Here is a 23,067-nt window from a genome sequence, read left to right on the forward strand (position 1 = left end):
CTGGCCCTCCCCAGACACACTTGTGGCCCCCCCCAGAAAATTTGAAAATCGATTTCCAAAATAGTCAATTTTTATATAGGTACCACAAACATATTTTCTCATTCCTCATTGTATCATACGTCTTCTTCGATCAATTGTTTGGCACAGTATCGACCTGTGCAAAATGATAAGTCCAAGTAGATTTTTCAGATTTTTAATGCCAATCACTTTCATTGCCATTAATTAATCAAGTAATTGCAAAGCGTGCTAACATTCTGGATTATTGATTATACCACGTTAAAAAACAAGTTTGTTTGAAAAAACATACATTCTTGTTCTGACATCCAACGACGGTTAGATTCAAACGAAGCGGGAACATTTTTGGACCATAATTTAATAATTAATAGTCGTGACTGTCTACTATGGTGGCTTAAATTAATATTGAAAAAAAAACCTTTTTTCAATTTTATTGATGGGCCGCTATCGTATTCGGTACTATTTATTCCCTGATCTGCCCCTAACCGCAAGTCGAGCACATCTGTATATGGGATCCATATACATATGTGCTCGACTTGCAATTAGCGGCAGTGATGCTCTGGACAAAATTTCAGCCAAATCGGTCAACATTTGGGCGGTGATAAACTTGTTGGAACTTCATATGAAAAAACATCCAAACACAGTGATTTGCAGTTAGACGGCACATTTTACGATGAATAACTATGATACTCATTCAGATCTACAAGGATTTTAAACAGAATGCTGAAAACCGCAAGAAGATTAGAGTTTATTAAGCAACGATATTAGCATCAAATAGAATAAAAGATATTTTAGTTACCAGATAAAGATTGTCGCCTCTGTTCCCTTTGTTCTGCTGTCCGAAACATGTGTGGTACCTAACTGTCAAATCGTATGTGTTTTTGACATTTAGATCCCGTATCCTCGCCAGCAAAAGATGTTCCGGACAGCGACGACAGCGACAATCTTTATCTGGTAACTAAAATATCTTTTAATAGAATTGTATAAGAGGGCGGCCCATCAAAACATCTGAAAAAGTTTTTTTTGGGTCACTTTACTGTATACACATATTATTGGCCTTCATACTTGTATGCTCCAAAATCCAGCCATTGCGAGTTAAAACCATAATTCTTTTTTAAACCTTTTGTAAATAGATATTAGAGATTATCAAAAATAGTTGAATGATTCTGAAAATGGGAGAAAATTCGATTGTCACCATTTGTTATTCACGAAATCTCATTAAAATCCGGTTTTCAGGTGCCCTTCATTCAATACTTCTACAACACCTTCTCAATATTTTTTTTAAATCCTTAAAATATTTCCAGAATTATAAAACAAAGGAAAAATTTACAATAATCTAACAACATCTAAAAAATTTGTGCAAATATCAGGATTTGTTTAACTAGCTTTTTTATTTGGTAGGCTCAGTCGTATATGGCGCTTTGAGGAGCCGCAATTCTTTGGTATGAAAATATTAGGATTATTATACTTTCACAATATGATGTAGATTGTATTTAGTTTTTTATGGACCCCACAATATCAACAAATCATCTTCGTTTTTACCTTTATTAAGTGAGGGATTTTCCTGAGCTTTTCAACTCACCGTTTTTCATTCAAAATATGTTTTTTTAATTATATGGAGCGTGAGAAAATAATCGACCCCATCCTTTTCCCGTTAGCCCTTACGTAATTAGTGCACGGGCCTCGCAACCTTTAAAATGCTCTGAAAAATTCGGAACATCTTCATTATTAAAAATTGTAAAATTGTGAAGAAAGTACGGTCCCTCAAAGATTTCCGCATATCATCTTCTTCTTTTTCTTTTTATTGGCATTACATCCCCACACTGGGACAGAGCCGCCTCGCAGCTTAGTGTTCATTAAGCACTTCCACAGTTATTAACTGCGAGGTTTCTAAGCCAGGTTACCATTTTTGCATTCGTATATCATGAGGCTAGCACGATGATACTTTTATGCCCAGGGAAGTCGAGACAATTTCCAATTCGAAAATTCCCTAGCCTTGCTTTGTAGCCGCGCGTCTTACCGCATATCATACAAGCAGTAATGAAGAGATCCAAAAACTGTAATACAGATTTAGACAACCTTGTGCATAATTCATGAAAATACAATGAAATACTCTCAAACCAGATACGATTGATGTTAACAACCAGACAAATAAACGGCAAAGGCATTAAAAACACTTGGCAGTCTATGCATGCAGTGTTCTATACCCCCTTAAAATATTGTCCCCCATCAGCTGGGGCCATGGCCACCCCTAGACTGGGACTCTAGTTACGCCTATGATTACGGCCGCACAGAACAACAAAATCAGCCCACGCGAACTATCTGCTTACTTAGCAGAAACACGACCACATTCCGCGGAATGTATTTTTTTTACCGAAATTCATTCCCCGGAATGCCATTTGGCGGAATTCAGTTAGAATAATTATCATTAAAATATTTACTGAATCCTGCTTTTTGTTCGGGATGAACCACTGCGTCCGTTTCATTGAACTTTTTTAGTACACCTGTGTCATTTGTTTAGTGCATGTCTTTCTGCCCGGGGCCCTCCTTAGCCATGCCTCTTTAGACGCGCGGCTACAAAGCAAGACCATGCTGAGGTTGGCTGGGTTCGATTCCCGGTGCTGGTCTAGGCAATTTTCGGATTGGAAATTGTCTCGACTTCCCTGGGCATAAAAGTATCATCGTGTTAGCGTCATGATATACGAATACAGAAATGCTAACTTGGCTCAGAAACCTCGCAGTTAATAACTGTGGAAGTGCTTAATGAACACTAAGCTGCGAGGCGGCTCTGTCCCAGTGAGGGGATGTAATGCCAATAAGAAGAAGAAGATGTCTTTCTGCTGCATTTCTAATAAGAAGACAAGAAGTAGTCGTTTTTTATTCAGATATTTTTCAAACTTAATGTAAGGCCTCTTTAGATTAAGGTACTGCTATTTATACCCTTCGAGAAATGGCTTATACCAACTCTCTAAGGCGCGCCCCTCAATCAGTTTCGGCTCAACAATAAGTGGGATAATACTGATTTTGACTATGCATCGGTACAGTAATTCAAACATATTTTTGCTTCTTCTTATGGGTTCCGAATTCGTTTTTGTACAGAGATCTGATTTCATTGCGTTTGGCATTTCTGAATCTCACCTTTACACAGAGCTCTAATCAGTCAGAGGGTTCAGCAGATCTACCAAATTCGTATCCGCTTCTTTCCTAATTAATCAGCGCTCTGGAGCTGGGAGATTCATGTCGTCGGCTTAAAAACCAGCCCAAGATTGAGTTACGTTGTTATAATTTACTCCATTGACATCATCCAAAAGAGGCAAAAGATGGGTTACTTACAGTACGGTACGGTCTAAATTCTTTTGGATTGTGATTCAAAGCAATGAAGGAAGCTAATGCTTTTTTGATTAACCGCATCCGGTCGGTATAAGCCAAAGTGAGGAAGTAATGCCTTCTTGAAATGGACACGTTTGCTCGGTATAAAGAAAAGAAAGGAGGTGGTCCCTTCTATGAATTAATGCTTATGCCCGGTATACAGCAAAGGAGAAAGATAATGCCTTCTGTCACTAAATGCGTCTGCCCTGTATAAGGCGAAAGGAGTTGATAATGCCTTAATTAAAAGAACGTGTCTGGCCGGTATAAGGCGAAGGGAGGGGAAACGCCTTCTTTAAATGAATGCGTCTGCCTGGTATAAGGCGAAAGGAGTTAATAAAGCCTTCTTTCAATGGATGCGTCTGCCCGGTATAAGGTACAGATGGTAGATTCATACTCAAATCTCAATCATCGAGGTTTCATGCACGAGCTAACTCGCTTGCAATTCTGTAGGGGGAGGATCGCGTTTGAATTTTTCGGACAGAATCACATCGTTTCGCTCACTCAGCAAAAAATGATTCCGCTCTAACAAGCGTCAAAACGCAAAAGAGGCGTATGTTTTGTTTATAAATGGATTTATTGGTCACTGTTTTAAGCGAAAAAAGTTAATTCAATGCATTTAACAATAAAGAACACGTAAAAATCATACAATGATGCAAATCGCGGAGAACATGATATTTTACCAACACTGAACGGTGAAAGGAGTTGATAATGCCTTATTTTAAAGAACGCGTCTGCCCGGTAAAAGGCGAAGGAAGGGGTAACGCCTTCTTTAAATGGATGCGTCTGCCCGGTATAAGGTGCAGTGTTGGTAGATTCACACTCAAATCTCAATCATCACGTGATATGAAAGAGGAGGACACTTCTTCAATACTGAATCACTGTCCTTGCGGGGAATGAATATTTTTACGCAGCATACCCGATTTTTTCAATTCAACACGATAGATCCCTTTGACGTAGTGTGTTTGAGGTGTAAGATCTACCAAACAGAACCCCATTTTTCGAGCTAGGGCAATAAGTTGTGGAAATTAAGGATTCATCGTATCTAATCCTCGCTACCAACAAAAGTGTTTGAAGTATAAAAACATTACCTTTACCCTGCAGATAGTTGAAAGACTGTGGGCTTCGTGGCCGTGCGGTTAGCGACGTCAATCGTCTAAACGCATGTGCTGTGGAGTGTGGGTTCGATTCCCGCCCCGGTAAGGAGAAAACCTTTCGTAAAGCGAAAAGTTCTCCACTGGTCCACTGGGTGTTGTGTAAATGTCCTTGTCCGTTGTCTCATGCTAGATGTTAAGTGTTCAGTCTGTGCGACCTCTGGTCGAAGACGGTGATCCTGTCTTTATAAAAAAAAAAAGACTCGAATTTCCACCGTTTGATGTTAAACTGTATGCAGTGGAAGCAACTTTCCAACAGTTGAAAATAAAATAGGTGCCAATCCTAGGCTGCTTAATGCGTACCAACTCTTCATGAACTGTTTACAATGGTAGTGAGAGAAACACACGGAAATTCTTGTTACTGAACAAATTCTTTAGCTTAACTGGTGATATTCTAGAAGCAAGACAAGGATGTGGCTAAGGCTCTGATGCATGGCCAAATAACAGTATTACTGTTCTGTTTTCTCAAGAAAAGATCGCTAGTAACATTTTGGTTTTCTGCTGGTTTTATAACACTCTTTTAGAGTAAATTATGGTCTTCAAGAGTATTATAAAACTTACAATGCTACCGCCCGTCAATGTTATCTATGAAGGGTCTAAAAATCTAAATTAAAAAATTAACAAACCATCGCACTCATGTCAGTACGTATTATTGGAAATACGTGGAAAGAAGGCCTGTATCATTCAAAAGGGAACTGTAAATGCAGGTACTATGGTCCAGAATTACAAAAAATCAATTTAAATTGCATCGTCAATAGCAGCAGTGCAGTGCCCTCTCCAATGGCGAATTGAAGCACTTTTTGAAAGATTCATCAATAAGCCTCTCACATGACCACGATACACTCTCTGCCGTGAATGAATACAGAGAGAGTTTTTTCTTCATAACTCTGATAACAGTTGATTTGTCATAAAACAATTAATCGAATTACGGCATTAAACGCAGTCACCCGATTAGGTACTGTGGTTACAGCAATTATTTCTCCTTTCTAATGAAGTTTTTATGGTCGATGGTAATGTCAATATGATATCCACTCATAAGAAATTCCACAATAAAAGCTTGTCTGCTTTGTTTCGTTCGTCATATGAATCATCATATAAATGCTTTTAAGCTAATATAATCGTACATGACTAATTTATTGAACTGAATGCAACCACTTTTGTTCATTATTATGCCGATGGATCGAGGCTGCGGGAATCAGCCTCAGGCAGTGAGCAGATCCTAAGCTCCAAATGCTGCTGGTGCTGTATTTCTATGTAATTGAACCTAGGCGATGATCGCCCCTTCATCGAAAACTAGTTGCTTGCAGGTGACTGCAGAAAGAATGCGAAAAAGGAAACAGGTTTCCCGAGAACAATAAACAACCGTCAACCGGGTAACCTCTGAAATAGACAGCGAAACAAATGCCACTCAAGGAAGAAGACAAAAAAAATCCCGCCCACACGATAGTCATGCTATACTCCTCCCACTGTTTTCTGTGTTCGGTTTCTGTGTGTCTCACCCACAAATCTCGACCGCTCCGTTTGTTTGCGATGTTACGCTCCTCCACTTCATTCGTGAGGCGTAGCTGGCTACGACGGATGGATGAGTTCGCGTTCCACCTTCTCGTAAGGAGTTGTTAGTTTGTCTCTTTTATTCGAGTTCGAGTGGCTTCTTTTGTCCATACTGTGGTTAAGCCCCATTTTGGGCTTTACCTTTTCCGCTCTGATTTGGTGTTAATTTTTTGAGTACTCGAGTCATGGGCAAAAGTTAATTTGTAGCCGACAGCGAAGAAGACACACATGAAAACTCATTTGATCCTTCGATCACTGGCAGTTGTGGACAGGTGTAAATACAGGAGCTAAATGGATGTTCAAAATGTTCCTCTAAACCGTAATTCAAAATATATTGAATTGCGTGAAGCATTTTATTTTTTCAACAATCTAAGAATAACTTTTACCTATCCTAATCCTTTTCCTCTTATAGTACTAGAGAATCTTAATTTTTACGATCCGAAGTTTTCAAATTTTCATTTTAAAATAAATTCGAATCCATGAACTATTTACAAAAAGATTTAAAAAATTTAAATGCTACACAAATTTTATTATGCTATGATATAGAGTAAGGTGGGGAGACTTGATCACCCCCTGTTTTATCGAGAACTAAAGTAGTTTTGTTCTAACGTATTTTTTAGTATAGATCCTTTAGACAAATGACCTTTATGTGGTTATTTTTTGGATTGACAATCTTATTTATTCTGCAGGGCGGTTTTTATGTTTTGAGCTTCCTAAAGATTTTTATTGGTCACGCAAAATTTGAACAACTTTCATAACAATGACCTAATGCTTTTGTTTTTTTTCACAGCACAAAGCCATAAATATGCTTAATGATCTGTACTGATTAAAATGTCAACATTCCATCAAAGTTTTAGGATATTTGTATTTGAAGTTATTGCCTCAATATGGGGACGCTTGATCCCCCATCCATACAAAAATTTGACGAAAGAGATCAAAAAACATAAATCTGTTCTCAGGCTGTTAATTTTTTGTAGATTTGACAAATTTGATGAAGGGTTGCAAGAAAAATTATTTATTGCGTAGATATCATAGAAAGGGGATCAAGTCTCCCCAAATTTCAAAACTGCCTGTGCTGTCGAATTCATAACAAAAATCGTTCATGTATAAGCACAGCAATTCGAAAATTCCACGTATTTTGAAGGAAAAATATTTAGAAAATCTGAGGGCGCTTTTCTAATTTAATCAAAGCAATTTCTTGGAGAGGGATCAATTTCCCCCGAATATGTTGAAAGTCGATTTTTGACAGCACTCCAAAAAATCGATTGTGTATCAATAACAACAATAATTTAAGGACTGCCATACATCAGTAAATTTATATACTATATTTTTTGAAGATCTGTTTGGAAATCCCATATGTTTATTTATTTTTGGCTGTGATACATCGGAAATCAGAAAAAGGGATCAAGTCCCCTTAGTCTCCCCTAACGTTCTGAAAAAGATTAAAGCAGATATTTCCGTCTGTGGTTTAATCATCGTCATAGACTCACTATTTAATCCTGACTTTTAAATCGATTTTCCTCATAAGTAACGTTATTTGCTTTAAAGAATTTCACGCTGCCAAGTACACTGTCAACATGCAACTCAGGAACACCCTGAACCCCCCGGGGCTCACGAAATATCATTCATAAATGCCGACCTAGCAGAAGATAGCTTCCCACTTTCGGCACGCTTTTGAGTAAGCTATCTACTGAAATCGGGTCATTCCTATATGTCGATCATTCTAGAACACGTCGGACTTCCCCAAGTCGTAGAAACATTTCCACGAAAAAAAAGAACATATTTTTTGCGCTTCACGACAGGGCTTTCCTCATGGTTATTTTCGCTTTGTTTGTTGCGACAAATGTTCTTATCACAATCCGCGCTGTTCGAAGGAACATGGTCAAGAGAACACATATATTTAATACAACATACAATGCCAAGAACAAGGAACGGCAAATCTGACGTCTGGTAGAACGCACCGCCCGGAACTAGAACGGGATGCAGTTCACAGCTGTTTGCTTATCGTGTTTCGCGACAACGCGCGCACGAGCGGGTTATTCGGATCTCGCGGTTGACAAGCGATTGAACCGATTCCGGAATACATAATTGTGTGGTAATTGTACGAGAGAAGCTTTCATTGAATGGCTTTCGCTATCAGCAAGCAAAAGCAATGCTGTGAGCGGAATCGCCTTCTCGTATGTTTGGATGATATTTATAGATTTCATAATTATTATAGATTTAAAATGATTTGTTTAGCAATTTCAGGCTTTGTGCAACTGTCTATAATCCTGTGGTGATGATAGACCTCATTTGCATTAACAAGAAAATGTATGGTTGATTAGGTCGAAAAATCATTTCTTTCCTAGCTGAAAATAAGGTATATTATCAGCCCCTTTTGAGTGTAACACGAATTACTAGTCACCCTGTAAAAAACTGCAACCATATTTTCTACCTTCGGAGAATCCTTCAGGTGATCAATCGGCACTAAAACCGCTTTATCAGTTGAGAAGCCGCAGGGATTCGATTAAAGGTTCGACTAAATGTGATAGAATAAAAAGCTCAGGATGATTTTGAAAGATTGGTCAATTTATTGATTTTTATTATGCAACATCTCAGACAATTCATTGCAAGAAAGAAAACTATGGCTTAATATTGGCTCATAAACGTCAGATGTTCCACCCCCATGTGCTGGGAGCACCACACCGACATGTTTGTATCTTTTGTAACAATGATGTTAAAAATCATTGACGTTTGTATGTAATATTTTGTAATTTCTAATTTCTCACGTCAAATAAAATTTGTTTACCTAATTCAATACCGTATTATTACAACTTCTGATCACAGTACAGAACATTTTTCCTAGAGATTCTGGAGATTTTTCTTTGAAGAATCAGAAGATTTTACAAAACATTAAAAACATTTCCCATGAAAATACAAAATAATTTCCATAGAAAATCAGATAAATATCCACTGAGCAACGGAAGAGTTTTGCAAGAAGATTTGGAACAATTACCCATGGAAATTAGAAATACGGATGAAAATTCGGAAAAAAAGAACGCCTATTTTTATAATTTAAAACAAAAAACGAAAAATCCTGCAATATCATTTTGGTCTAACAGTCGCCCGATTTTGGACCAACGTCAGGCCAGCTCACAAGTGCAGGACGTTTTCTATTTTTTGTTTTAGATTTTTAATATATTCAGCGGTTTAAAAAAAATATGGATTCTTTGGAAAAGTTGACTTTGAATAACTCAAAGAATTAACTGAGATAATAAAACGAGATGAAATTTTTGACGGGAAAAGTAAATTCCCTACGAAAATTTGAAAGAATTTTTCACCAAAATTCGGAATAAAAAATCCCAAGGAAAATGGAAAAAACTTCCCTTGGAAATTGGGAAGCATTTTCCATGAAGTTCAAACAAATTTCCCACAAATTTCAAATGGAATTTCAGAAGAACCTTCCATGGCCACGGGCCACGGCTGCCGAGAAAAAATAGGAAAACGTCATCTCACAGCTTTAGTCGGGACCAACGACTTTAGTACTTGCTATCCGATGGAAGGCGTGACCAAATTTCCGGTCTTGTCTTAGAAAATGCCAACGACGTCAACTGGGGTCAAAACCAGACCCACAGAGGTGATAGGTATCCCCTATATTATCGACAAAAAAAATGAAATACTGTTTTATGAATATTTTCTGAATATAATTCGAACTGTTGTACTTTTTACTCTCATATTCCTACGAAGTGCTAGTCCTTGTGTTATGAAAACTAATGTCAGTCCCAGAAGGTTAAACTTGGAAGTAATTGCAGCAGAGATTACCACTTCAGTAGATTGAATCCTCATTATTATCAATGGATGTTGGAGTCTCAGTCATCTATAATGAGGAAAAATATGAAAAAATAATCGGTGTACTGTCTTTTACTAGAGCCAATACATATTTTCAAATTATGCATTGTTTGATCAAAAATATCAATTCGAGGGACAATGAACTTCCCAAACGTTTCTTAACAATAAGAGACGATTTTTTATTATTATTTTTATGGCCTTATTTGAAAATGCTGAAAGCATATATGAGCGTTATAAAACTTAAAATGTTACTTGTGAGTTGTGATAGCATGTCCACGTTGCTTTTCTGTTCTGAAAATAAATTGAAAACAACTCTTCCATTGAATGCCTGAGATGATTTCTGGATAGTTTCTGAATTTCTGAGTTGATATGAATTTAGAAATAAAACGCTCATAATTTTGACGAATGTTGCATGATTTTTTAATATTTCAAAGGACAATGCTCAGCTTCCGAGGGAGAGTAAGTGAATTCAAAACCCCACGCTTGGACGAAGAATCTTATTTATTGAATTACTTATTTTTTGGTGTTTGTCTTCGTTGCACAGACCGCTGTAACTTAATTTGATTTGAATCCAATACCCACCTAATTTCAGTTTTGAACTAACAATAAAATCAAAATCGGTTATGTTTTAAGCAAGTTGAAACATCTTTCTGAATAAAGGCTCTAACCGAAAACAGACGAGTGTCTTGAAGCCTAAAAAGCTTCGGTTGGTGGGAATGGCGAACAAGACCATATACTGATATGCTGTATCAGCTTAGGGCAGACCAGGCGGTGGTTCCGCTGATGAAAAGCGAACATCCTCTACGAATGTACACATCTTTGGCAGAGAGTTATTTTACCAGATTTCGGCAGAATTGATTTTTTACCAAGATTCGTTGAAATTATTGCCGACATCTGGATTCTCGGCTATCGTAAAATTGGAATTTCAAGAATGTATGGTCTGATTAAAAAATACCTTAGATTGAACATTTGCGAAAGTTTCAGGAAAGCATGCCGTTTTTGCACAAATTCCGAACATGATTCATATTCCGAACATTCGCTTTTAAACGGCCATTTTGGCTTAATTCGTTTAATTTTCTCCACATGAACTCGAATTCATTTGTAATCTTGATCCTCAGTACGCAAAACCGATGAAAGTTTTAGTTTTAGGGTGCTAAAACGCCAGTGTTTGGAATATGAGTCATGTTCGGGATTTGAGTCAAAACGGTATAAGCGTAAAACTAAAAGAAAATTTTCAGGAGCATAATTCGGGATCGTAATATCTGGCTTCACAGTTCGTTTTGGAGAAATTTTCGTCCTACTTTTCCATATTTACCCAAATGACTTGCATAAAAAATTATTTGTGCAACTAGTAGCAAAAAGTTTTTTTTTCAGTTTGAGTTGTACGTTTATTTGTTTATATTTCATCGATTTGTTTTCGTAGCACTTATGACATTGAAAAAATGTGACATGGATTACAGAAAAAACTTACTTAAAACAAATGACAGACATCATCATTTTGAACGGAATCGTTGTCTTAAGGTCTCGGTTAAATTACAATTAAAATCAAACTGGTCGAAAACTATGTTCAAATAAGAGCACTGAAACCACTTGTGATTGAGGGTCAACGTTCGTTGACAACAGTATTGACACAAGTACAGCTTTATCTGGAAAGGTACAGACTTTTTGATGAATCTTGGTACGGTATAAAAGTTTTTAACTAAAAGTACCGATTTTCGACAAACCAAGTCTTGGAAAAGAAAATTTGCATTTTAATTTTGTTCGAAAAGTAGCTTCTGTTAATCATTCTCAGACGAAAATGACTACAATTTTCATTTGAGATTTTTTTTCCACCGTCGATAATTTCTCAGATTTTGGAATCAAACGATAATAAACACAACATTATAATTCGAATATAAACCTTATTAATACCAACTAAATGTCAACAGTAACATTAAATATTGTTTAGCGTAATGGTTCCACGGTAGGAAGAAAAATGAGCTCAAAAAGTAACGTTAAATGCTACTTATTAAGGTACGAGTTATGAACAATTTTTATTTCAAAGATCACTTATCGGCCTCGATTTAAAAAAAATACTTTTCCCATTCCTGCTGTGTTATAAATTTTTCAAATCGCATGAAACTTTCGTTAGCTAAAAAGTATCAAGACGAATGTCAACTTATCCTTAGTAACATTGACGTATTTTATGGTTTTATAGCATTTTTCCTTGCAGAGTATTTTAATTATTAACCATTTGCTAGATCTAGATGCCATTGGCGTATTTTTTGGTTTTATAGCATACTTGCAGACTACATCGTTGTCTCATAGAGCATTATAAATCATAATTGTTGCTTGGGATCGCAGGAAAAAATATTGAAAATCAACTAAATGTAAAATAGTATCTAATGTTGAAAATTTCTACACATATAAAAATGAGTTTGCGTTTCTTTGAGGCAATATAACTCACGAACACACGTACCGATCTGCAAGATACTCATACCAATCTATTCGTCTTGAGGTCAACTGTGATTATGTACACAAAAAGTTTGCAAAATTCACGGGGAAAGCTAAAAAAGTTTTGAAATACAATATTAGGGCGAGTTGAGAGAAAACCCAATGCGGTCGCACAGAAAATGATCTAGAGTGCGGCGCTGCAATGCACTCATCTATGGGGCACAGCACGGGCGAATCTCTTTCTCTTCCATTTTTTTTATGAAAGTTAGAAAACAACATGCCCAGTAAATGTCAATTTTGACATTAAAAAGACAGAATCACCGTCTTCGACCAGAGGAGTAGATGCATAAGTATTAGATTGCTAATGTCGCTCCTGTTCTCGTGACTAACATCTAGGTCATTTTTATCTGGCAGCCAAAGTACCGGTACTACAAGTGTCAAACCAAAGTTGGTAATGAAACATAACATGCACTACAACATAATGCATAACAAACCGACAAATAAGGCTTGTGGAAGCATATTTTGACAAAATACTTTTAATGACTACAGCGCCACTAGCGTTCTAGTATTTATGCTTCTACTACCAGAGGTCGCACAGACTGAACACTTAACATCAAGCATGAGACAACGGACAATAAATTCACCCAGTGGAGAACTTTTCACTTTACGAAAAGTTTTCTCTTTACCGGGGTGGAAATCGAACTCACACTCCACAGCACATGCGCCTAGACGATTGACGTCGCTAACCGCACGGTCACGAAGCCCACAGCCTTGTTGTTTTCTAATTTCTTTGCAGTGAAAAAGAAATAAAGCAGTCCGTGCAGTGCCCTATTGACAGTTAGAATACAAAATAATACAACCCCGAGAAAGGTCGGGTACGGTCAACTAATATGAAATAAGCTTGGGAGTTACTTTTTGGATGTTAACCAACAATATTTTAAATACAACTTATTTCGTTATTTTTCCATAAATTAATTTAAATCACTAAAATTCGAAAAAATAATGCATTTCCACGAATAAATTGCATCGCATAATTGAATTATTATTTTTAGATATTTACTAATAAATTTTCGATGCTGTCTGCTACAGATTTTGGTACAGAGTTTTGAAAATTTCAGTACAGATGAAGCAGATTTATGATGCCATTATATAGATAAACATGTGGTAACACTGGTTGACATCGCTCCCCATGAGACAGCAGATTAGAAGGGCAATGTCACGGGAGAAAGCAAAAAGCACGCCTTACGAATTTCTTCTGTTTTGCTTCAATTCTGGCTTCAATTAGGGTGAAAAGAACATCAGGCTACAAAACTTGACTTCAAACTGAACGCACCAGTGAGCAGTACAGAAAACCTCGACATGTGGATCATAGCCATCACATCGCAATAATGTGCTCGGTATGTTGGCCCACTGGCACTGTTCAGATTAAGTTCGAAGTCTTGTACTTGGTTTATCCCTTGTAGTTCATTGTTCATTCAAAAGGAACAATCAATCATTTTCTGGAGCTCTAAGTAATCTAGTAAATATTTAAGGATCATGTAGGGTTTGACATCATCCGCGTAGAACAAACGGCATTCAGGTGGCAATGTTCTGTCCATATTGTTGATGAATAGCACGAATAGTAGAGGCCCCTGATTGCTTCCTTGGTGTGTGGCAGTGGAACAGCACGGGCCGTTTACAATTAAAAAGCAACTATTCAATTGCTTCGAAACCATCGAAGTAGGCCTAATGCGAACTACAGCTGATAGTCACATTATTAGCAATCAAAGCAATAGGGCAATGTGTCGACAATTACATGTAGTGAACAAACAGTGACATAAAGTGTTCCAAGTGGCTCCCGCTTGCCAACATTCAGAATAAACTCCACACTTGGGGCACAATGGGCCAATTTTCCGTCTTTGAAAGAAAATAGTGAAAGCAACTCGTTGCAAAACTCGATTTTTGCAACACACGTTGAAGGCAAGCCTCGTTTGATAAATGTTCAACTCGCATTGAAAAAATCATCTTTTTGCAACTATGCACAAATTATTATTTACACGACATATATATGTTTTTTCCGGATTACCAATAAAAATAATTATGCAAACTCAATATTAAAAGAAATTATTAAGCCTTACCGCAGACTTGTAACCGATGACGAAATCATTCGAAAAACTGTACAGAGTTTTTGTTCTGTTTAGACAATTATTACTAAACCATTCCGCGGGTTCGCGTAAGTGTCTCTGCTAACGAGTCCGCCTTTTGGCCCTTCATACAGCTGTATATTGAAATCAGAATAGGAATACAACTCGACCATGCGGTTGGGTGGAGCCGCATGCAGAGCAAGACTCAAGCTAGGATGGTGGCTACCTACACACATACATACATACATACAATTATTACTAAACCAAGCTAGATAGTTAATAAATGGTTGAAAAGAAAACTGCATTAATGTTCAAATGGTTGAGATTATTAGGCAACATTTTTTTTATTTGTGTTGCTCAAAATCTTGGCAAATTACTATAAGTTTGTAGACATATTTGCTTTCAGTAACTATTATATACAACACATTATTCTTAATTTTAGTTTTTTACGATTTACTCAACTTTAGTCGTGATTTTCTGCATTAGAAAATATCATTTTAACCCGTCGGAAACTTTAACCAACATATCTGCTAAAGGAATGAAGCAATACCATCCGGTCGTTTTCAAGTTATGCGGATACGAACACTGACAGTTTTATTTTTATTTATAGAATAAGAAGTAAAGTGTCTTCCTTTGTACAAAATCCATATAACCACCCTACTTAACCAGAATAGATTGCGCTAGAGATGCGTAAACTTTATACAACTAAAGCAAGGTAATTTTGAATATTTAGTTTGAATATGAATCAGAAAGCTTTTATTCCATGAATATAATGTGCAATAGAGAGCAATTGTTTAATTTAATGAGACATAAGCATGTAAAGTGAGAAAAATATGGCTATTGGCGCAAAACATAAATTAAAAGCAATTGGAAAATTTAATAGCATCGAAACAAAAATAAAAATTATCGCAGTGACGAAACCAGAAAATAAACGCGTTTATACCCTTCTGTCCTAATAATAATAAGTAAAAATCCCCCAATTCATCCCAACCCATCTTGACAATTCTGAAAACTACATCGCAGCACAGAGATACACTAACCACTCGAGCACATCTTTTTTTTGCGCGTCGCAAACTATTTTATCTTTTTGACTGCTCGTAAAATTCGTTTTATTGTTTCTCAAGTTAAATAAAATTAGGCACGCATCACTTGGCATCTGGTTAGTTGGTTTAGATGGCCAGCCTGTCGGTACTGCACTGGCAACCCCGCGCGGGACGAACCGGAATAAATTTCCACTGAGCGTCCAGCTGCGAAGTACTTACAGAATAACGCGGCGCGGCACTTCAACAATTGCCTATTTGGAAATTTATGGCGACATTTGCGGGTTTTAAGGGCAATGACATGTATTTAAATTGGCTCGAACGTGTTTTTTTTTCGGTGCGTGGAGATTTGATAGCGAAAAGATGCCCACTTCCATGTTAATTGATAGAATGTGACTTGTTGGTTACACCTACTTTCTAAATTTTACTGCCTTGTGACGCACGTGGATAAATTCATTGCATGAATTGAAATCACGTATATTGACCGTTAAGCCTACAGAAACTACAACTCATTTTAGTTGTAAACAAGCCTACACCGCATGTATGTTTATCACCTTCTTAGACGGTTTCTTTGGTGCATATCAAACATTCATCATACGGATGTTTACAGCCGGACACTTATCAAAATATCTTCTATCGTATTTTAGGTTACTATTCAAGAAAATAATTAATACGATTGGTTTACTTAAATATGATTGGTTTACATAAATATTCATAATCAAACTAACGCTATATATTTTTTTTAATTTTAATTTATTTTTTAGTGAAATGGAGTAAAAGCTGATGGAATGAAGATTTGCTCGTGTTAGGATTTCTATGTGGAAACAGCTTACAAAACTATCGTCAAAAAAGGGGAAAGTAATTGACCCATTCTCTTGACCTATTTCCATTGTCTGAAATGTACGTCTTGCAACACGCCGAATTTTCTCTATCAGTATCATCTACTTGTTTGTTGTTTCCAAAAATACCTTCGTTGTATGGCATTTGCTTCCTAGAACAAGCCACGTGTAAACGAAAGGAATATTGACTTGAATTATTTCCCAAAATTTATCGTAAGGAAAATTTACCCGAAAAAGTAATTGAATAAGCAATTCAGTGTCCAGACAGACACTGTAATGGAAGTTGATTGCAACTAGATGCGATTTTACGAAACTAACTGCTATGTTTGACGTACTACATCTATATCTTTATCACTCCATTAGTAACGAAATTCTATAGCTAATAAACGAACATTTCAATGTGCAACTTACCCAATAGCGATGATAATTGGCTGCTACTCAATCTGCCATCAGCTGTCACACAGTAGCAGTTCTCCACTCAACAGGAATCGATCTCTGGCTTCAATTCGTTTGGATCGCTGGATTGCGCGTGTCCTTTTTTCTACACACAACCTCGATCGTCGTTAGTCGTATTTTTAGAGCGAATAGCTCTCATGCAGAATAGCAGAAGGAACAGTCGGTCAGGAACGCACGTACTTGAACCGCATGACAAAAATCCGGAGCCGAGGAGCGTTTAGAAATCAATCAAAATTATAGAAATATGTTTCAGTTGTCAATAAACGTCACTCTTCATTATAGCAATCACATGCACGATCACTCACACCGGAGACGATCACCGATCTCTGTGAGGAAAAAGTGAGAAAAAAAACCACTAAGCATACGAAACCGTCTCTTTCGTTCACGGTCCGCGGTCATCGCCGGCGATGCGGACTACGACAAAATCGCGCAATCGATCGAATGTCGTTGGTAGGTAGGTCCCTGCCCACCAATCGACCCAAACAACCGCTGGTTGTTGATGATCATGGGAAAGGTTGTGCAGTAGAAGAGCTTATAAATACTAGAGGAGTCAATTGGGAGGGACGACGACCAAGGAGAGACACGGCCGGCGCGATGGCACAGACATCAGACGACTTCGCCATCAGCCAGCCATAGCCAGCCATCGACGACGATCGATGAACCACTTTCGCGTATCGTATTCATATACCCCGCGGTCGCGTGTACCACTTAAACTAGTTTGAGAGGTCGGGTGAGAGCCAACCGTGGTGCCAGCCCGATGCGTGGTGGAAATTCTGAGCAAACAGTTCTTTAGCAGTAGAAGAATTTACAAGATACAAAGAATGTCATGTTAAATCATAGTTTTGTGTAGGGCCTCAAATAGATTGCCATTGCTGGCGAAAATTAATCAGACTCCGTATTTCATTACAGCAATTCTGAAATGAAAAGATTTACAATCTCTTCTAGTATTTACTAGGATCGATCACTATAAAAACTATTAAAGCTCAAGAGTTTACATGAAAAAAATCTATGCAAATTGTCAAGTTACCATTATATACGTAAATATAAGTTTATTATAAATGGATGTGCTTGACTGAATAATTTTCCACTTTGGATTTATCGAAATATCGGGATTTTAGTAAAGAATTGTACATTATAAAATCGCGATATGCGACCACAACAAACCACAATATGTTTCCTATGAAAGCAAACAAACTCCTTCAATATTTTCAGCTAAAAGAGCTTATAAACTATAGAAAAATGTAGAGTCGGTTCCTTTAGATCTTGAACATGTTGGGTAGAAGATAACTGATGGAACATATGGAGTTTTTTTTAATGTTTGAGAGATTTTCTCACCGTTAGATTCTAGTTTGAATTTTTCATGAGCTCAACGTAGAACTAACACGAACTAAGTTCAAAGTTAAAGGCAATGAACGATAGTTTCTATTGAGGATAAGGTGAAACTATACAAAAAAACACCGGAGAGCAGAGTTAATTGAGATCCGCTGGATCTCGCTCCTGCACTGCCCTTGCCAGCAAAAGATGTGACGAAGCAATAATCAATTCTCTGTGGTTTACAACTGTTTTTCTTCAAATTTATAGTAAGTAGTATTTTAAAACTTTTTGCTCACCTCAAATTCATGTTTTTTTCCTTTGCTTGGTTAAGAATTTCTCGTTTCTCCACTAAAATAAATATTTCATAAAATTAATCTGATTTTTTCATGAATCAATCCCTTCATAGGTTTTACTGGTATTACAAACTGCTCAGAGAGAATTGATCAGATTTTATTGATACATATTTATCAAAATTATTTTGATTTATTTTGAAATTTTAATTTTAATCAGCTATGTCTATGAAAAGATCTTCTAGAAATGTTTAATAATAGAAAAGTCTCCTTATTAATTTACTCTGTAGATCATCTATGGATCCAGAAATTCTACCATTCTTCCAAAAACATGGAAACACTGAACAAGCTTCTGAAAATCGTGTATTAGTGTACAACCAATTTTTCAGAATCCATACATTTTTGGATTGTACAATAAATTCCATCAGATGTTTCTCTTAAAGCTTTTTCTTCAGTGTTTTTTCACTAAAGATATCTAAAAATTCCGGTTTTCTACTTACATGGTAAATTGTTTTAGAGTTTGTGAGAAATCTCATTGAATTCATACCCACAAGAATATCTCATGGTCGTCGATTTGTCTACAGAATCCCCACCCGGTGGTAGTTACTCTTTTCTACTTAATTGTAGGTTGCGAGCTACTGGAGGTGGTTGTCGACTGTAATTGACTCGGAATATTGCTTATCGGCTATGCAGTTTGATAACCAGCTAAAACGTAAATATTGGGTTTTAGCTGGTCATCAGACTGCAAAGCCGACAGGGAATGTAAAACATCAACATTGTCCTCTGTTGTAAATGTTGGGACAATTTAGGATAAACAATACTCCGTTGTGAGTTACGTTATAGAATCTGCGGCTCTCTTTTTTTAAACTTTGTTCAAGTAATTTTTCAAATACAATTATGGATCAGTGCCTTTCGTAACGTGCAAAATAAGATTAGACAGATGTTATCAAACTTCACTTGCTTTTTTTACGGTAAAAAAGCGGCAAAATGGTGTTTTTGAAATAATGTCTTGATCTCATAGAACAAAAGACATGAGCTACAGGACCATTGTAACACCTAAAAGATCTGGAGTAGCACGGTAGAGTAATGATTAAGATTCTATATTGAGGACAAAGAAGGTCTGTAGTTGCTTGTAAAGCTCAAACATGAAATATCAACTCAATTGATATGATGTTATATTAAGCGTTTCTCGGATAGATCATGCAGAACTTAAATGATCAGGAAGTTCAAATATTGCGAATGGGATGCTCGGGTACCGTCGTCGGGGGACGCAATGGGTAAAATAGGGGTGAGAATTAGTCACTGTCCTAACTACATAGCATGTTTGTAGAATAGATTTCATGTATCTGAAGGCAAGAAAACTAAATTATAAAGGACCCTTTTGAACGATTTTGTTATCCGACTTCCATACTGTCGGTAAGGGCGCTGACCCATTCTCAGCCCCGATGAATGTGGTTCATATATTACGAGTTTCGACGTTTCTGAGAACCAAACAGGACTGTAGTACAGTCGACCCTCCATGAGTCGATATTGAAGGGACCATTAACTCAATAACTCAAAGATGTATCACGAGGAATTATTTGGAAAACTGTTTAAAAGGGGCTACAGTAATTGAGAAAATATTTTTTAATTCGTCAAAGGGGGTCCGGAGGGTTCACTGTGACTTGTGAAAGAGATAAATGAAAACTTCTCAGCCCAATGAACCAGCTGGGATATTTAGCGATGCACGAAAACATCATTGGTTGATCGGGTGGTTGGAATGTTCTGAACCCCAGAACGTTTCGAAAAATCTAAAAGCCTGTAGAAATCGGAAAAAGTTAAGAATGAAAACTTATCTGCTCAATGAACCAGCTGATATTAGTGATGAACATTATTTGGGGCTTGGTTCATCCGATTGGTCGCATGTTCTAAACTCTAGGACGTTTTGGAGAGTCAAATGGTCTGTAGTAACTTTTAAAATTTTTGAGTGTATTCGTATCAACTCGATGCTGGAATAATTCACTATGTGCGGATACATCATCCACGACTTGGTTGATTAGATTAAAGATATTGAAAAATTAAATATTTTTAATTCCAGGTCGTTTTGGAGAAACTAAGATATTTAACGTTCATTCATTTCCGGGTAGGAAATTCTCGACTTCCGTGGGCATAAAAGTATTATCGTGTTAGCAAAAAATGTAGCTTGACTTAGAATCTTCGCACGTAATAACTGTGGAAATGCTGAATGAATAAGCAAATCATTCAACTAATAGACATTAATGAGATTATGGTTTATAAACCAAAACCATGATTTCTTATTTTCTAGCACAAACGATTGTTTTGTAAATGATTCTTCATGCTAGGTAAAACTTCGTTCTTGATATTACACATTTATTGTTAATTTAAGTAAACGTCTCCCGAATCATTTGCACCACAGTGGTTTTTAAATCCTTTGTTTGGCGCCCTTAACTGCCATTCGGAGAGTTTTGCTTTGGTTTTTAGACCGTTCACTTTATATTGTTTATTTAGAAAATCTGCTTTCAAATAATAACAAAATGTATATTCTTAATAGGTTTTCCATTTAACGCATAGCAGAACTGCTCTGGCTAATAAATGTAAACAAATCCGAAGATGTTACAAGCTTTAAGCAAACGGCTTAAGGTCACTCCTGACAGAATCCAAGTTTCAAAGTGCTCGCGTTTTCGGGGGCACACCACTCGAAACGGAAGCAACACACAACTTTCATTTTTATTTTTCAACGTATGCTACGACGCAGCAAAGCTGAATCAACAAAAATGACAGTTGTCCACCGCCTCCGTATCGAGTGGTGTGCCCCCTAAAACGCGAGCACTTTGAAACTTGGATTCTGTCAGGAGTGACCTTAAAAGCCAGACGTGGTACCGGTAATGGTAGCAAACGGCGTGTTTTAGATGAAATTTTGTAGATTTCGAATGGTGTCAAAATCAAAATTTGCTGTTATGCTATAACCATTTACACCTGTGTTCAGAATAATAGCAGCGGAAGCCGTTTTTCATACAAAATGGTGTCAAAGTTGACTTTGTACCCCGATGACCGATTGAGCTGAAATTTTGGCAGTGAACTACAAATATGATGAAATTCACACATACTACGTATCATTTTTTTCGAATGACGCGTTCAAAAATTAAGCATTAGGTCAAATTGTTAAAAAAAATAGCAGGTGTACGTATCTCATTGACATGTTTTTGGCAATGAAAATAGTTTCTACTTCAATCAATGAATTATAGAAAACATGAACCTCATTTTTCTTGGCTTTTTTGCCCTAATCATATGTTGCTAGAAAATTGATCTATGTGTCATTTCCACATAACACAAGTGGCAGCCCTTTTTAAAGCAACTTGTTTTGAATAAAATAATTTAAATATTTTCATAATTTTATTTTTACAATGTTCCAGCGGAATGCTAATCTCCTTGATATTTTGTTATTTACTATGTGGTGCCTTCATTATATTTACCAAAAATGCGTTCAAAATAAATATATAATTCGGCGAGCTTCAAAAGAGATTTACTCGAATTGGCGGTGGAATTTTACATCAATAGTGCTGTATGAGATCAGATGCTTTGCTTTTGTATGAACCACATACCTAATTCGACTTATAACTTTATGTGGTCCAACTGAAATAATTCCGTCTTACAGCTTAATATTCATGGACCACATCTGAGAGAAGCACACAGATCGCTCTTGAATTCTATGTTAGCTTGGGAAATAGAAGTTTTGAATAATTATATCCTTAGGTTCTTCTTCTTCTTACTTCTTCTTATTGGCATTACATCCCCACCCTGGGAAAGAGCCGCCTCGCAGCTTAGTGTTCATTAAGCACTTCCACAGTTATTAACTGCGAGGTTTCTAAGCCAGGTTACCATTTTTGCATTCGTATATCATGAGGCTAACACGATGATACTTTTATGCCCAGGGAAGTCGAGACAATTTCCAATCCGAAAATTGTCTAGACCGGCACCGGAAATCGAACCCAGCCACCCTCAGCATGGTCTTGCTTTGTAGCCGCGCGTCTTACCTTAGGTTATATCCTTTGAATACCAGTGGAAAAATGAAAATTACCATTATGTAATATAGAGTTATTCATATTTTTCACCTGTAATTTCAAGCGATGTCAAATGAATATATGTCAATTGAGATATTTTTTCTATCAATTGAGAATCGACCCATTCGATTGATAGGAGATCGAAAAAATTAGAAAATGAAAGCAAAACATATTTTTTGTTTCCGATTTAATATGTATTACTGTATGTTAGTTCGAAAACTTGCCACTAAACAGATTTTGGCCACAATTGGCACAAATATCAATTCGACATGAATTGATATTTGTGCCAATTGTGGCCAAAATCTGTTTAGCGGCAAGATTTCGAACTAACACATATGTACTTAATAGTCAATCGAATAAAAGCTGATATCAGTTGGATAACCTGGGGCTATTTAATAGACATCTCAGTATTCAATTGAGACTTATGTAAGCTAAGCTCGTATTCGAGTCAAAAAGCTTATTCAACTTTGAGATTTTACGACACTGCTTCAGACTTCTATAACTGATAAATGACTTTGGCAACGTTGTTTATAAATACCCATATTCTTGTTTACGTACGAATGCTCTTTCGAACGAAAGCTAATGCATTTACGTCAG

At 36.8% G+C, this 23,067-nt stretch overlaps 1 protein-coding gene across 8 annotated transcripts in view; it reads right to left on the reverse strand.

Moving 5' to 3' along the window:
* Positions 1–23,067, reverse strand: part of LOC134211559 (BMP-binding endothelial regulator protein) — a 252,358-nt gene that overhangs the window by 226,955 nt on the left and 2,336 nt on the right. For all 8 annotated transcript variants that reach the window (XM_062688541.1, XM_062688539.1, XM_062688538.1 and 5 more), the window contains exon 2: positions 16,761–17,131. The gene's annotated coding sequence lies outside the window, so the exon portion shown is untranslated. The remainder of the gene's footprint in view (positions 1–16,760; positions 17,132–23,067) is intronic.

The sequence above is a fragment of the Armigeres subalbatus genome, chromosome 2 (genome assembly GCF_024139115.2).
Source record: "Armigeres subalbatus isolate Guangzhou_Male chromosome 2, GZ_Asu_2, whole genome shotgun sequence".
Taxonomy (NCBI): Eukaryota; Metazoa; Arthropoda; class Insecta; order Diptera; family Culicidae; genus Armigeres; species Armigeres subalbatus.